Genomic DNA, 17947 nt, shown 5'->3' with positions numbered 1-17947 from the left:
TTGAAATCGATTAAACGAGCTTTTATAATTTTTAAATGGTCTGTAAATGACTATAATAAAATGATGATGAAGCATTTATCAGGAGTAATAATATCCTGAATGTTCACATTTATTTTCATGCATTATTTTACATTTATTTACCTTCAAACACTGATGATAGAGAGATTTTATAAATTGCTTCTCTTTTCTCCTTACTTCTTTCGAGCATGTCGTTGAAATTCTCTGTTAATTAGGATGCTCAGCAGAGTGATTAGTTGGTTTACCACTTACTCTCTCAAGTAAGCCATCAGTTTTAGTAAATAAGAGGTAACGAACACTCCAATGTATTGCATTTCAACAGAAATGACTCCATTATTTAAATATAACGACATTTGGGTATTTTGTTCCTTGTTTTTAATGAGTAGTCTCAGCATGACTGAAATAAATGCCAAGTCTGAAGGACGATATTTGGTGCATCCACCAAGGAGTAATTTTGCAGATACCAAAATGCAGGTATGATCAATTTTAAAGTAATAACTATTTTAAATAATAGTTTTAATGAAAAATTAATCAATTAATCTCCAAGATGTTGGCAAATAAAATTAAAACTTTGTCTAAGAATTAATTGATAAATTTCGTTGAAGACTTGAATCAGAATGGCTTCATTTACATAACATTTTAATTTCCAAAATGAAAACTTTATTCAGGAAATTCAAATTATTGAATACAATAGTGCTTTTTAAATAGTTATCTCTAATTTTGGTATCTTTCCTATAAGGAAATATTTTTTGCTCTCTCGTTTCTGAATGTTTCTTCTTCACTTTTCGATTGTATTTACTCTGGTGAGAAAAAACAGTTAGGATACGAGACTTTTCTGAAATTCGATAATTCTTATGACTCACAAACTTAAATCTTTAGGAATAAAAAAAAATTTACTGTAAATTAAAAGACAAACTTTTGTCACAAAAGTTGATGTAATTATTTACTAATAAGAAAAATTGTAAATAATGTCATTGAACTATTCTTCAAGAGTTTTGAATACTGTTATTTTTGAAAAGATAACAGTTCACCCAAATTTATTCTTACAAAACTCAATTTTATTTTTGATGTCATTCTTCTGATTACATTTTTAAAAAAATTTGAATATAAAAAATGAACTGTCGAGATTTATAATAAAAAATTTTGTTTGTTTTATTTATTAATTGTTAATTAATAGATAAAAATTCCAACGTTGATTTTAATAAGTAGATAATAAATATTAAAGCAGAAATTCTCTAAATATTATCAAAGATCAGAAAAAAGTAATTTAATGGATATCCTATCAATACATGCTCCGATATTTTATATATATTTTTAATTAATTAATTAATTATCACACGCAAGTCCAACGTATGACACAAGTTTTTTGACTATATATAGTTTACAATGAGGCATCACTTATTTAATTAATTTAAAATATATAAAATATTGGAAGATATTTTTATTGGATATCATTTTTGATCGTTTTTGTCTTAGCTTTAAGAACATTTAGAAAATTTTTTATTTAACATTTAATGTTTATTTAATATCTAGTTAAAAAAATTAACGTTTAAATGCTTATTTGTTACTTAATAATTAAATAATCAATTATTGTTAATACGAAAAATTATTTATTTTCTAAATTAAAGTAAATGCAAATGCTTATGTCAAAGAGAATCACAATTATTCAAACAATAGTTCATTAAAAAGTTTCTAAACTCTATCAAGAAGATGAAATTAAATTTATTGTATTCAATACATGATTTTTTTATTTCACTTTCCCATCTATTAAAACTCATGACTTACTGTCAGGCAAACAGATACAATTACAAAAACCGTTCGTTTGAATATAATTAAATATTTATAATATATTTTTTTTATAAAATTATAGAGATTACCATTCAATATTAATAATAACAAAGAAAATTTTTTTAAATTACCGTAACAAATACCACAAAACAATAATTAACCGTTTCATTCGTGCACTGATTAGTCAATTTTATTTTTAAATTGTCGAAATGAATAAAAATAAAAATTAAATAATTTTTTACATTGTTGATTTGAGACAACATGCGTTGTATTTCTAGAGATATTTTATTTTCAATATTCTCATCAACATATTATTTTAACAAAACAATATATTCAGTTATTGGTAAATAATTGATTGATTTTGAGCTTGAAAAAAATTCTATTGTTTAGTTTGATAAATGTTACATAAAATTACAGAATTATTTACTGTTTCTGGTGTGCTGAATTTGAATAATCAACAATCAATATAAATATGTCTTAATAGAAGTGAAGTCTGATATTACATGAACAAGTATAATAGTAACTGACATTAATGTTGAATAATATGATGATTTTGAACAAACTTTCTATGTTGTTATTTACAATTGCATAATAAAAGCAATGAAAATCAGCAATGGAAATTGATAAATTCACATGACTAGATACCCCATCACATTGCACGTCAATGCCAGAAATGAATGTTAGAGTGATGGGTGCAGGTGAATCTGGTTGAATTGGTTGTCAGTATAGATTTATCACGTAGTTTTTATTGTTATTTTTACTTCTGCGTTTCTAAAATAAAATGTTTTTATTTGTGTGTTTTTATTTACATTTACTCGATTCCTATTTTTCATTTTCCCATTTCAATTTTCAGCTGATCATGGGTCTAGGTTTACCGATGGATGTAGATGTCAGTACAATCATCGGATATGTCATTAAATACAATTATCTTTTGCCAACCAATGCTTCGCTGTTAACAGAGCCTTATATTCGGTATGAAAGATCAATTCAAAGCAGAATTCAATCAACAAAACATTCAAATAATCGAGATGGTGAGTAAAAAAATATTGACTTTTTTTAAAGTGGATTGTTTTCAATTGAATAGGAGCTTTTCTGCTGTGTCAAAGTCTCGCTAGGCTTTAATCAGGTTTCAAATAGGGCCTGTAGAGGTCGGAATTAAATAGTTGGAATAAACAAAGACGAATTAGGGCTTGAAGAGGGCTGAAAGAGGATTCAGGGACTTGATTTTTGAAGTGGAACTAATTTATTGGGATAATTATGTTCTGTTAAAGATTCTTAAGAATATTGATGTAAGATCTATAAAAATCTACTTGATTCTTATGTTAAAGTAAATAACAATTTTTAGGATTTTAAATAAATCTGGTAAAAATTAAGATCAATGATATTGGAAAAAATTGTGTAATACGAATTGCACATTAGGGAGATTTAAATTTAATTGTTATTAATAAATGTATACTAATTGATAATAAATGTTAAATAATTTTATTTTAATTCAGTTTTTTTCAATTTGCTTCAACAGATGATTTTTGATGTATATTAATTTTATTCTTTATCATTAGAGGAGAGTAATTAAATGTTAGCTGGTGCTTTAATATGGGCTAGCAACAATTACAACAATTGTTTAATGCTCAATTTAATAATATATTATAATATTAAGAATATAAGATTGTTATTTAGTTCGAGCATCTTTAAAAATGTATGTGTGATTATTTTGACGTCAATAAATGGTTAATTTTCTGATAGTTACTTATTTTTTAGGCAAAAACAAATGGTAGTCCATATTTGGTTACTTTCCTCTATGATGAATGTGATGGATTTCGATATGAACTCCAAATCAATTTTTTGAAAGTTCAGAAAATATAAGAATCTAATACATTTTATTTGAAAATAAATAAGAAACAATATATTTTGTCATCGGAAAATCTTACATAAATATCAGATGATAAGAAACTTAAAGGAACTTGTATAATAGTGATGAACTTGGATTTTTTTAAAATTTTTTCTCTAAGAAGCTGTTGACAGACATGAGAAACATACACGATTTTTCTAAAATAATACAAGAACCCAACTAGAGAAAAAAACTTTTTTATACCTATATGATGTTTTTTTAAGTTAACTATTAGTTTTTCAAAAATTTATCAAAAAGATGTCCATGAGGATGAATAAAATGATGTCTACACGAAAAAAAATTTCTATCTAAAATGCAAAATGACGTCCAAAAAAAAGCCAAAAAATTCTCTACACACTGTAAATCTCAGTTCTCCAAAATGCATTATTTTAATGCGGATAAGTGTATTAAATATGACGTCATCCATTTGATTAACATTGTAGTCACTTTTAACGCAGATCTAAATGTGTAAAAAGTGACTACAATGTTAATCAAATAGGTGACGCCATATTTAACACACTTCTCCGCATTAAAATAATGCATTTTGAAAAACTGAAATTTACAGTGCACAGATAAAATTTTCGAGCATTCTTTACCAGTAGATTTAGAGTAAAATTTACTAGCCAAAAAAATTAAAAATTGCTAGTTTTTTTTTTAATAAAAAAAGTTACAACATTTAAGAAAAAGTACTATTCTGGTTGGTAAAAATTTCTAGAAAAAAACTGAAAAATTTCAGAAATGTACCCGAATAAAAATGATCAGTTTTTGGGCACGCCTAAAGGAGACCCAATTCAAGCCCAAAAATATTTTCGAGGCCTAAAACACGCCTAATCCAAGCCCAAAAATATTTTTTAGGCCCAAAACGCGCTCAATTCAAGCCCATTTTGTAAGATCATATTCGACAATGATGACAATAAATTATTACAAATGTAAATTTGTAGCACTGAAAGTTAATTTGATGATAAGTTTTTCTGAGAATTTTTTTTCCTTCTCTAGATTTTTAAAATATTTTTGGGCTTGGATTGGGCGCGTTTTAGGCCTGCAAAACAGTTTTAGGCCTGATTTGGGCGCGTTTTAGGCCTAGAAAATATTTTTGGGCTTCAATTGGGCTCCTACAAAATTTAGGCCTGTAATCGGCTTATTTTGGACACTGAAAATTTCTCGAAGTCAAGATTGGGCTTCAATCGGGTCTGTATTGGGCTTATTTTTTATTTTGGGCTTCTTTTGGGCCTATTTATTTTTACTCGGGTACTTTCTAAAAAGTACTGTTCTAGTTGGTAAAAATTACCAAAAAAGTAGTAGAAAGTTTTCTTTTAGTTGGTTGAAATTTTCACCCACCAGAACATTACTTATTGATGCTTTACTAAGTTATTTAGCTATTTTTACAAAAAAAAAACAAACTATTAATTTCTAATTTTTCACTAGTAAAAATTCCTAGAAAATTTTTTCCATGCAAATAATTTTGTGGCTTTCTTTTAGACAGCATTTTGAACAAAGTTTTACGCAGAACAAGTCATCTTTTTAGATCTCCATAAGACAACTTTAAAAAATATCAACTAGAGTTTTGACATCTTTTTATCTGAATCCAAAAGATGTCTTTCCGACAGCTGTTCACTTCTTGGAAACCGATGGTCAGATATATTTTGACAAACAATTTATGTTGTAATGTCTGCCACATAAAATAATCACGTCCTTCAAAATTCAATAGAGTAGAAACTCTCGATTGTTGATGAGTTTTAAATGAAAAAAACAGTAATGAAAAACTTTCCATGTATTTTGTTCCATTTGTTTAAGAGTTTCAAGATTAAAATGATGAAGGAATACATTGAAAATAATGAATAAAACAGAAAATATGTAAATAACTTAAAAAGTTTCTCGAGATAGTTTTAAACCACTTCACTAGTTTCGAAATTTTTTTCGTTTCGAAGTAGTTCGAATTTGATCCTTTGATCAAACTTTACCGAGAGAAAAATTCGATTTAAATCAGCCTGGGATTTCGCTTGTGTGGGCAACGAAAAACTGCGAGGTTAAAAAAAGGATAAAGAATGAAAAAAGAAAAAAAGAAAGAGAGAGAGAGATGAATTGAGATAGAAATAGAGTAGCAGGATAAAGCACGAATCTCTGGCACTTTACATATTAATGAGCTATTTTTTGTTACGTACCAGGTCTAAAGGCCGAGTCAAGTAGACAATGAATAGAAAAAATCCACGTCAGGAGCTTTCAAGTTAGTTTTTTTTACGCTTTCATTTCAGTTAATCGGCCTTGCTGGCTTTCTTTACGTCATTCATTGTTATTCATTAATTCTTGTAGATCTCTTAAGTTCATTCTGAATTACAGTCTATGGATCCATCTCACGCTGGGAGATCTACCAAATGATCGCGACTAGTCTGCAAGGTTTTAAATCAGGAAAAAGCTGCCTTTTGAAAGTTATTTGCGACGTGGCTTCTGTTCCATTCCGAACGTCACACGGAATTTTGTCTGAGCTTTTACAGATTTTTTTCACGTAATTATATGGTCTTTTTTTTTTATCATCAATAAATACTCTCTAAAAGTGAATTAGTGAATATTTAGTAGATAACAGTGATTGAAGTTATTTCTAGAAAGTATAGGGAAGGTGCACCTTGATGATGACCAACTGAACGAAGTGTAAGAACAGAAAATGAATAATAGTCCAATCAATACGCTTTGAAAAAAGAAGGAAATTTAAAGTTTTTTTAATATTAATCAATTCAGTTTGATAATTACATTTTTAGTGACGACAGATACAGTAAACATTTGGGACTACTTATCATGTAGTGCTATTTTTTTTTTTTTTTATAAAAGTAGTTCTTTTATTTTATTAAATATCTTGAAAATATCGAATCAAAAATGAAAACATGCTGGGCATCATTTTTAGAGATTTTTATGAGGAATAAAATGAAAACAGTCTCAATTCCGTATGACCAATGGTTCTCGAGATATTTGATTGTTTATGTCAAAAGCACCACTGTTCTTAACTTCCCATCAGGAAGTTATTGTAATTGGGTCGATTGATAAAATTTGAATTTTCATCATATCCTTACGTTTCGATATATTTGCAACCATGCTGATCAATTTTAAGAATGATGTGTGTCTGTACGTACGTACGAATGTATGTACGTATAGATGTATGTACGTATAGATGTATGTACGTATGGATGTATGTACGTACGGATGTCAGTATTTTTTTCGTTTTCGATATCTCGAGAACGGATCGAGATATCGACTTCAATCAAAATTTCTTCGAAAGATATTATTAACAACTAGATTTGAGTGAAATTTAAATAAATTCTGTCGAGCTGTTTTTTTTTTTTTAAAACAAAATAACTGATAAATAAATGAAAAGATTAACTATTTAAAATACTTTTAAGCGAAAGAATAACAATTTCATTCAAAAATTAAGTCGATATTGACAAAACATTATTGTTCATAACCACATATGATTTTCAACAATTACGTATTGTTTATAACAATCTGTGCTTCAGACCTATTTTTTAAACAATTGATTCTAGTTCATTAACAAATAAACTTTTTGAAGTTTTTTTGTTTAATCAGAAGCTATATCTATACCGAATGCATCAAACAACTTGGCATTAATTAAATATCATTACTTTTCAAGATAAAAAATAGAAAGTACAAATTAAATAGAATTTTTGATAATGCATGTTTGACTTGTGAAGCATATTGACTAGACTATGATCTAAAATTATGAAGCACCTCTTGATGTTCAAAATCATACGCTTTTTTTCAAGGAATGTCATTCACGTAGACGATAATAACACTTACAGTTCTTGCACCTTCCCTATTTTATTATCAACATCGACTGAAGATAAACATTTTATGAACTATTTTTTTTCAAAAATAAGATAGTTTGTTTGCTTTACAGTGATTGAATGTTTTATTAACGTGAATTATTTTACTTTTCAGACCATCAACAACTCTAGAAAAATATTTAGACAACTCTGATCAAGAATATCATGCAGCTGAAAAATTAGGGAAAAAAAACCCACAAGATTGTTCAAAAATATTTCACGAGTGTGAAGAAAACATTTTAGATTACTTTACTGAAATCAAATTCAATTAATTTTTCGTTCCTTTTTGTTTTCTTTTCGTGGGGATTTTCCAGACCAATTCTCCGCTAGCGTTGATACGAAAAAAGAGCAAAAAAACCTCACAGCCGGCTAGAGATTGTAATAATAAATAGAATAAAGAATAAAAGAAGAAAAAATATAATGGGAGAAAAACAAAAAATCGAAATGTAGAGACCCGCACAGTATACGACAGCATTGGTACGTGACGCAGTTATCGGATGTTATTGGCATTTTTGTCGTTCGATAACAGGTGCGCGTGGAGAGAAAATATCATGGTTTTAAATTTATTAGATAGGTGTATATAGTAAGCAAAACCAGTATAATTGCTGCATTTTGTGAGTGGAACTTTTGTGAGATAAATTTTTATCATAATTTCAGTATTGAGTAGTAAACATACCAAACGAATTAATAAATCGGTAATAATGGAGAAAAATTTTTAATTATGTTTGATAGTATTTTCTAAAAAGCGCAAGAGTATGGAAAAAATTTATGCTTAATATTAATATTTACACAAAATAATTGATGAAAATACACATCTAAAATGATCATCAAATTTTATTGTTTTATTAATAATAAAATATTTAGATAAAATTTCATCGATGTTGAATTTCCCTGAAATCTTTGAAATTATTTTTGATTATCATGATATTAAATATGATAATATTTGAATAATGCGACGAATAATTTAGCGTGAGAAATTAAATCAAAGCCAAAGCTTGTTTAAACAATGCTCGATTTGGAATGAGCTTTCTTGCTTGAAGATTTATCTGTAGGCTACCATGAATGGTATTAGTATGTTGCTTAAAGGTTAGTAAGAAGTTTGGCCTCATACAGAGCTTGTTTGTTTGCTTATTGATCGGCTAGTTTGACAATTGGTACCACATGGAGATGGATGACTAATAAATATTACCTAATAAAAGTCTTTAAAATAATGGTTTTGTATTGTTACACAAAAAATTACATAAAAAATACCAATTCATATTTTCTTTCAGGATTCAACAACTTCAACCTCTTAATTATCATTCGACACTGGTCTACGATCACCTCGACGTGAAACCAGCTCTCTACATTTCACTTTATCTTAGATCAACTATTTTAATTTTAATTATTAAAGTCTAATTCAATTTTATAATAAATAATTTCAATTGATTTTAATCAAACTTTCTCTTATTCTTTTTTTTTCTTTGTTTTATTAATTAAATTTTGAACATAGTAAACAAAAAGTCTGCTCTGCGATTGGTTAAACTTTCAAACTAGAAGGCAGCTCTGTATAAAAAATAGCAACAGTCTAATTATCGAAATATAGCAACCTGGAAAGCACCAAAGCCATCAGTGACGTCACGATCCAGCGGCATAGTCTGCAAGACTGCCTTCAAGACTCTGAGCAAGCAATTTAGCTTGACATCTAGCACCATGTACAGAGGCCTCTGGGGAACCGAGCAATTATTATTTTCCACAAACACTAGACGATCATGATCATATCAGCTGTAAAAATACATAAAACATTAATTTTACCCATTTATATTTAATTAAAGAATATTACTGGATATTCAGGATTATGTTGATGGAACATCAATTAAATATAGACTGTGTTGGGAAATAGGTAACTAAATAATATTTTAGAATTAAAATTTAAATTAATTAAAAGTATTTATTTGCATAGAAACCTTTCAAAAAGGTGATCATTCAAAAGTTTTCTTTCTACTATGATGTTCTGTCTAGGAGAATCTGCAAGAGACTGACAAACGATTATCCTAAAGTATTTATCCTAACTAACTATACAATTAAAAATATGAAGTATAGACCAGGCATGAGCAGGTAGAACTTCTTGAAGTCCCTATGACTGAGTACCTGGATTACTTAATATAATTTTCATTGTGGATCTTATTATACGGGTACTCTTAATCTTAAAACGGACTTTGACTTGAAAAACGTAGTCCATGCTTGGTATAGGCCACAGATGTCTAGTAGGATTTTAAAATTTATTTATTATCCCAAACAGATTTTTTTATTGCTATTGGGATTTTCATCATTCTCTATGAGGGGCATTTTCTTAACTCCTAACATCCTTAAATCACTCGTAAAACGTTCTGCTGTAATGATCTAGTATTGCATTTATATATATAGATACGTAACAATATTTATTTAAGATTAAAATATAAAAAAAGAATCATATAATATTAAGCTTTATGTTGGATTTTTTGAACAAAAATTAATCTTATTTAGTGAATATTTTGTTTATTTTATTTCATAGCTTTTTAAATATTAAACTCATGGTTAAACTCAACACTTAGTTATAAACATATTTTTAAAGAAAAGAATCAAGGCCCAACCCTGTTTTATGACTTCAGACACTTGGGTCATACAAAGGACTCTTTCTTTGTTAAGTTTTTTGGTACTCTATCTTCAGAGTATTGCATGTGTTTTATTTATTATAACCATCTGTAACGTTTAAACAAATAGAGAAGAGGCTTAGATCTCTTTGCCTAAATAATACTTTAGTTTAAGGTCTTCAGTCAGTTCTGTACGACTATTTGTAATGTAAGGACGTTTTCTCTAAATGCAATCCGTGATAATAACAAAGAACTAAGTTATAAATTTTTAAATAGAAATTCAACTTGTAGTTGATTATTTCACAAATACCCATCCTAACTTCTAATACTTTACAATGGACACACCTCTTTCAAATCACTTAACATAAGGAAATGAAACGCATACCTTAATTTTTTCTTCTTTGAACAAATGTATGATTATAACTATCGAGACGTTGCTTGTGTGATTTGTTTGTTGAACGGAATCAATGATGTTGCTGTGGTGAATTTCCGCTGTCGCGAGAATTAATTCTCCTTTGGTCACCTCCACGAATGTCAGGATTCTAGAAAGGTTGTATTGGTGCCTTCTGAGCTTAGGACTCCAAAATTTGTATGATAATTCTCGTTCATAGCTTTTGAAGAGCACGACGTCGTACGTTTTCACTTCGTGATAGCTTGCAGCCAAGAGGCTTGGGATCTCAGTCAATGGATTAATGTATCAAGGCAGGACCCCTACACCTGAATATTTTAATTACCGCAGCCATCTAATTATTAGGTGGGTATATTTGAAAATATTCTCTTGAAGTATAGGTGTATCACACCGTAGAATAATTTTTGTTGAATTAAAAGTAAATAAATAAATGGATAAATTTAATTAATTTAATAAATATTTCAACAGTCTGAATTTGTTTCGTTATATCAAAAGTATAAATACTTTATTTAAAGATAACGAATTGTGACTGACAAAAAAATTCCTCAAACATTATTTTAAAGTAAAAACAACCAATCTTCTCTTCTTCGTTCATACTTATCAACGTCTGCAATATGTGGCAAAACATTGAATAAAATAAAGAGTCCTTTGACTGATCCAAGTACTTGAGGTCATATATTAAAAAAGTAACAAAATAAGATAGGAGTAACTTGTAGTCCTTACAATATATTCATTAAAAGTACACATATTTATATTTCTTAAACTTAAAATTAAATTGTTAAATAGACAAAGAATGAATTGAGATTCATATTTGTTCAGAGAATTCAACAAATACAAGCCACTTAAAATTTTGTAATTATTTTGTCTTGATTTTTCTTTAAATGGAAAAATATTCTTTATATTATATAATATATTTGTCACATACGTGACAAATCATTTAATCCATACAGAATAATTATTACTTTTTGTTCAATATTGACTTGAATCGACTTACATTTGACTGTAGGATGAATTCTAAAAGTCTTATGACACTTTGATATCACTCGTTGAAACTAATAGATCAAATAATATTTTCTTTTTATCGTGCAATTAATTTAACATCTTGAATTTTATTACATCTACATAATATTTTTTATGTTGATGTTATGTTTCATACGTATGAACGGCATCTTGCAGCTTTTTTTGCTCGGTAAATATTGAAAAATAAATACAGACGTAAAGTACATTTCTTACTTCAGAAACATCCGGGTTTGCTTTTATACGTTGGCTCCAAATAGCTATGTTACTATCGTATATAAGTAACTGTATACGTATTACAAGAGTGGAAATAAAGAGAATAAGGGTGGCAAGTTTTATTAGCTCGTAATTTAATCCCAAGTCGATTCTTATTCTTGAGTCACTATTTAGCTGAATTCACGATGGCTGTTGAAGACATTGACGATTTAACATGCTACCAAATAGAGACGTTTTATCTTTATTATTATCGTTAGCATAATAATCAGAACATTCAATGCAGACAAATAAATAATACCAAATATGCTAGTTTTTGTTTGCTATATAACTGTAGAACGTTAATGTTCATTTCGTTCCTATTACATTTCAAGGAGTTTTGAACTGTTTTTCATAACTGAATACTTTTAAATAAAAAAATATAATTTTTATAAAAATAGCAATTTGAACTTTAAAAGAGTGATAATTGAATGATAAAAATGTTTAAAAATTAATTAAAGGTAATTAATATTAATGAGATGTAATTCAGTCGGAAAATTAATTTTTTTTTATCATAAAAATCAACATAATGGATCAAGACTAATCGAGAAAAGAGGAAATTTTAGTGTTCTTAGAATCAAACAATAATACTTTTGGTATTCACGAGACATTGTCTCATTTTCAATCGAATTGAAGAGATTTTCGTTGCTCGGATGAGACAAGAATCGACGGAACGATTAAGGGTTGACCGGAAGTAGAGAGAAGCCAAATGAAAAAAAAATATTTTTTATTTCATAAATATATTAAAATATAATATAAAATCTTGTATAATCAAATATAAATGAATATAGTTATGTAGTCCATTATATAATTATATATTTTTTATATTTAATTATCAAAGATATGGCCACAAAATTATATTTTAATATATTTGTGAAATGAAATAGATATTTTTTTCATATAGGAAGATTGTGCTGACTGTATTAAATGCATATAAAATTGTCAAATAACTTATTTACTATGTAAGAGACTATATTCCATGACAATTGTGTTATTTTCAGAGTCCAAAGAAATGTTTGTTTTAATAGAGAGAAGGATAATAACTGACCGAGTGGATATAGATAAACGAATCAATTTAAATTGGAAAGAATTGGAAATTGCTCTTTTTTTATTTCATGAATAATGTTATAAACATCCAGTATTCCATCACCGTTAATTATGTATAAAGCAATTATTGTGTTATTATTGTGAAAATCTGGAATTTAAAACAAAAACTGTTGGTAGTAATTAAAACATTTGTGAAATCTAGCTATGACGAAAAAAATTGCATGTTAAAGCGAATGGAGTAAAAATTACTCTGCAATGGAGGGTAATAACCCACGTACCTCCCATAGACGGAGTAAAATTTAATCTGTAAGATAGTAAAATTTTTTCTTCTGGATTTTAGAAGTTCTTGTGGGGTAAATTCGTTGTTACGTCTCAGTAACAGAATAATCTCTTTTTCGAGTCAAGACCCAATCGTCCTCTACTCATCATGGGTGCGGAGACCACGCAGAATGTATTTTAGATGGAGAATTAAAGAAATAGGAAAGGTTCTTAGTGCTTTACAAATCACACTGGTGCATTTATTTTTCTCAAAGAAAGATAAAGTTTTCTCTTTATGATAGTCAATTCTTTATTTAATTTTTGTCGTCTTTTTACTCACTAAATTGTTTTACAGCTTGGCTAACAGGTAGCTAGGTAGCAGAAGGTTGTATACGAGTGGAAGGCTGCAGTTGCTTGGTTTGGTTGACAAAGGGATTTTCCCGGTAATTGGGACCATATGAACACGGGAATTTCCCAGACATCTAAGATGTAGACGTTGGGGTGGGGCCGTAAAGATGTGTCGCAAGAGGAGGGATGCAAGGTTTCCTCAGAGGTGAGCTCCGAAAAAAAGTCAGAAGTTTTTGTAATGTTCAAAATCAATGAATATATCTTTTCTGTCTCTAAAATATAACAATAATTACCACAATGTTAAAATAGAAGCTTCATCAATTTTTTGTATTTAATTGTTACAGTAATTGTTAAGGATAATTAAGCAGGTGGCAGTAGAAATAATTTAGAGACAGATTGAAATAAACATGGGTGGATATATTGAAAGATTATAGAAAAGATAAAGAAAACAGTATATGACAAGGGTGGAAAAACTTTAACTTTTGCCAGAGAAAATAGACCTGCATAGAGGTTCAATGCTGTGTTCTGTTTAACCGTGTTAAACTTTTACCTGGCTCCATAAGAACCCATACTAAATTTTTGGAACACATCAGCCCATTTAAAATAAACTCTTATTCACGTCTCTCTTCTCTGCTTTTGCAGAGGACCAGTCAAAAGGTCTACCTAGTAAAATTTTATACCTCTCTCACTCTTACTCGCAAAAGTACTACAGTCGAACTCCTATAATTTTTAGCCCCGTAATTTTTATTCTTAGAAAAATTGGCCCGAGGCATAAAAATTATAGGAGTTTGACTGTAGCTTTGAAAATTATACCTGGAGAACCACATGGGCTCTGAAGAGTCACGTTTGCCCACCTCTGGTATATGATGTGCATGATAATTGTATACAATGTAACATCCCGAGTAAAAACAAATAGGCCCAAAAGAAGCCCAATCTTGACTTAGAGAAATTTTCAGTGCCCAAAACAAGCCCATTACAGGCCTAAATTTTGGAGGAGCCCAAAAACATTTTCTAGGCCTAAAACGCGCCCAATTCAAGCCCATTTTCTAAGATCATATTCGACAATGATGACAATAAATTATTACAAATGTAAATTTGTAGCACCGAAAGTTAATTTGATGATAAGTTTTTCTGAGAATTTTTTTTTTCTTTTCTAGATTTTTAAAATATTTTTGGGCTTTAACTGGGCGTGTTTTAGGCCTGATTTGGGCGTATTTTAGACCTCGAGAATATTTTTAGGCTTCAATTAGGCGTGTTTTAGGCCTGGAAAAGAATTGTGGACTTGAATTGGGTCTTCTTTAGGCGCGCCCAAAAACTGATCATTTTTACTCGGGATAAAAACGGAAAAAATAGGTCTGAGCACACTTTGCCTGTGCTAACACAACGAACTTTCCATTAGTAATTGTTTATAACAAATTTAAGTAGTCATAATCAATGATTGTTAAAAACATCCAAATCCATGTGATATACACATTACTCAATCAATAAATACTTTTTCTAATTGTTTACAACAAATTCGTATTGTTATAAACAATGTGCAATTGTTGAAAGTCATATTTGGTTGTGAACAATAATGTCTAGTCATTATCGACTCAATTTTCAAATGAAATTGTTATTTTTTGACTTAAAAGTATTTTAAATAGCTAATCTTTTCATTTTTTTAATTAATTATTTTGTTATAGAAAAAACTTAGTTAGATCTTCTTTATGATAATATCTTTCGAATTAATTTTGATTGAAGTCGATATCTTTATCCGTTCTTGAGATATCGAAAACGAAAAAAATGCTGACGTCCATACATACGTACGCACGTACATACGTACACACACGCATCATTTTAAAAATTGGTCAGTATGCTTGTGAATACCATGAAACGTGGAGATATGATGCAAATTTAAATTTCACCAAATTTCAATAATTTCCTAATGGGAAGTTAACTAGTAATTCTCAATAGGATATACTACGTGAAACCGAAAAAGTAGTTATAATATAATTAGTACATTGACTAGTGTGACGCGACGTATTTGGTGGGAAGACTTAAATCTAACAGTAATAAATTGTTGTTGTCATAAATAAAAATCTGTTCACAAAAAATTCTTGAATAAATAACAATTATTATGTAAAACATTTTTTTTTTTGTATTTTTGTGTTGTAAATTTTGTGGCAACTTGTCACTCAGGTCTGAATTACTGAGGATAGCACGTCGTAATTTTAATAATAATTTCCTCTCAGTACAGAATTTTGATTGGACACATGTATGTGTGTTACGGTAGCTATAATGATTTTTATTATGCTCATAATAAAGGTTATTTGTAATTAAATTTTTTATTGAAATTAAATCGATCATACAACAGCTTAATACCTACTGATGATTTCCAAAATGTGTTGAAATAATTTATTCATATTCACTATTTCAAGATTTTGATGATTTAGTCACAACAAATTATTTTTCCGTGATTCAATAAAATGATGGATGGTTAGCAAAACTTTTTGGGTTTTTTATAATTAATCATGAATCATCAACAAAATATTAATCAATCAACTTCATAATTAACTAGAATATTCATAACAAAACTATCTCTGGTTCATCTAGTTTTGTTGGTACCGTCAGAATACAGAGTATGAAAACTAGCCTGAGGCTACTTTAACACAAGATTAATTTCTATCATGGTTGATGATTTTAATGTCGACCAACATTATCAAAGCTATGAAATTCACAAAGATTCAGGTGTTTATAATATTTCAATCACACAAAATCTTTTGTATTATACATGACGTTACACTAATTGTAATTATATTGAATTGATGATATTATCAATATTATGTAATTAGACATAAACTAAAATTTGTTACGGATTATTGCAATATACAATACATCGTTTTGAGTTATAACATATATTAATGCATTTGTAATGAATACTAAAATTGGTTGATAATCGTATTTATGATCTATAAAAGAACCTGTGATTAATTATTAACTTGCCATTGGGAAGTTATTGTCATGCGGTCGATTTTTAAAATTCGTAATTTTATCATATCTTTACGTTTTGAGATATTTGAAAGCATATTAGAAGGTTTAGAAATAAATTTCTGTACGTATGTACAATTGTCCGTACGTATAATTTTACGTACGTATCTCAGGTTTTTTTCGTTTTCGATATCTCGAGAATCAATAAAGATATTGACTCCGGACTAATTTCATTTTAAAGATAATACAATGAAGAAAATCTGAATAAAGTTTGAACAAAGTCGATCCAGCCGTTTTTTTTTTTATAACAAAAAGAGTGTAAAATAAGTTGAGTAAAGAAGATATTTGAAATAGATTCTACTTAATAGTAAATTCGATTTGTTATAAACAATTAAAAATGGTTTGAATTTATTGAATTATCATTACTGTGATTATATTCGATAAATATCAATAAAATATCGTTATAAATAACTTGATGTGATTAAACAATTGTATATTGTTTATAACAATAGTCATTTTTTATAAACAAAAAAACTAAAAGATGACAAAATTACGGATTTTAATTAATGGGAAATTCGTCGTCAATGCAAATCTAAGCCCAGACCTATTCTTTATATTTATTATAGTTATTATATAATAACTATAATACATATGTTTATATCATATGCATTGAAAAAAAGATTTATTAATAATTAACATATTATGTTTATAGTTAAGATTCTATATCAACTATTAGTAAATCTTACTTCAATTAAACATTATTTTTTTCGGTGTGGTTAAATAATTTTGGGCTAAATTAGCTCACTAACTAAAATTATGATAAAAATTACCATTTAATTTTCTTTGTATAACAATTTTATAAAGTTTAATTATTATTAAAAATCAATTTTTTCTGTATAAATTCAATTTTTTAATTAATCACTTTAAATATTATTCTTCACAATAATTGAATCCTATGACACTTAAAGATCACGATATGATTAAAATGCATGACTAAAATATGATCAAAATACAATTTAGATTAGTGCATCATTGCATATCTTAAATAGGATTTAAATATGAGCTCAAAATGTCTCAACAATAATATGTTTTAAATATGACGAAAATTATGTAAAAATTATATACTTTCTTGTATGATCAAAAGCTGTGAACATCTTAGGTAATTCAATTTTCATTCATATGTGATGTTAATCGTCACGACAAATAATGAATCATAAGAGTATACTACTTATCATATCGGATTGAATAAAAATTATTTTTAAAAATATATTCAAATATTTTTTTAGCTCCGATAGACAGGAATGATATCATGTAATGATGCAATGACATTTTTAAAAATTTTTCATCCAATTTTTGTAAATCCATTTAGGAATAAATCATCTTAGTGAATTTATAAATAATTTTTGGATAATCGTGGTACAATTATTGAATTGTAAGAATACTTAAATATATTTACAGTTTCTTGCATCGATGTTCATTCATATACTGCACTTTTCTCTGTATATAAATCTTT

The 17947-nt window shown here is 28.1% G+C and overlaps 1 pseudogene; it reads left to right on the top strand.

Annotated features, from left to right (window-relative positions):
• Positions 1 to 411: 411 nt before the first annotated feature.
• LOC118064568 (uncharacterized) lies at positions 412 to 7796 on the top strand (annotated as a pseudogene).
• Positions 7797 to 17947: the final 10151 nt, after the last annotated feature.

The sequence above is a fragment of the Chelonus insularis genome, unplaced genomic scaffold (genome assembly GCF_013357705.1).
Source record: "Chelonus insularis isolate UGA/USDA-ARS -01 unplaced genomic scaffold, ASM1335770v1 contig_23_pilon, whole genome shotgun sequence".
Classification (NCBI taxonomy): Eukaryota; Metazoa; Arthropoda; class Insecta; order Hymenoptera; family Braconidae; genus Chelonus; species Chelonus insularis.
This window is presented reverse-complemented; position numbering and strand designations above follow the sequence as displayed.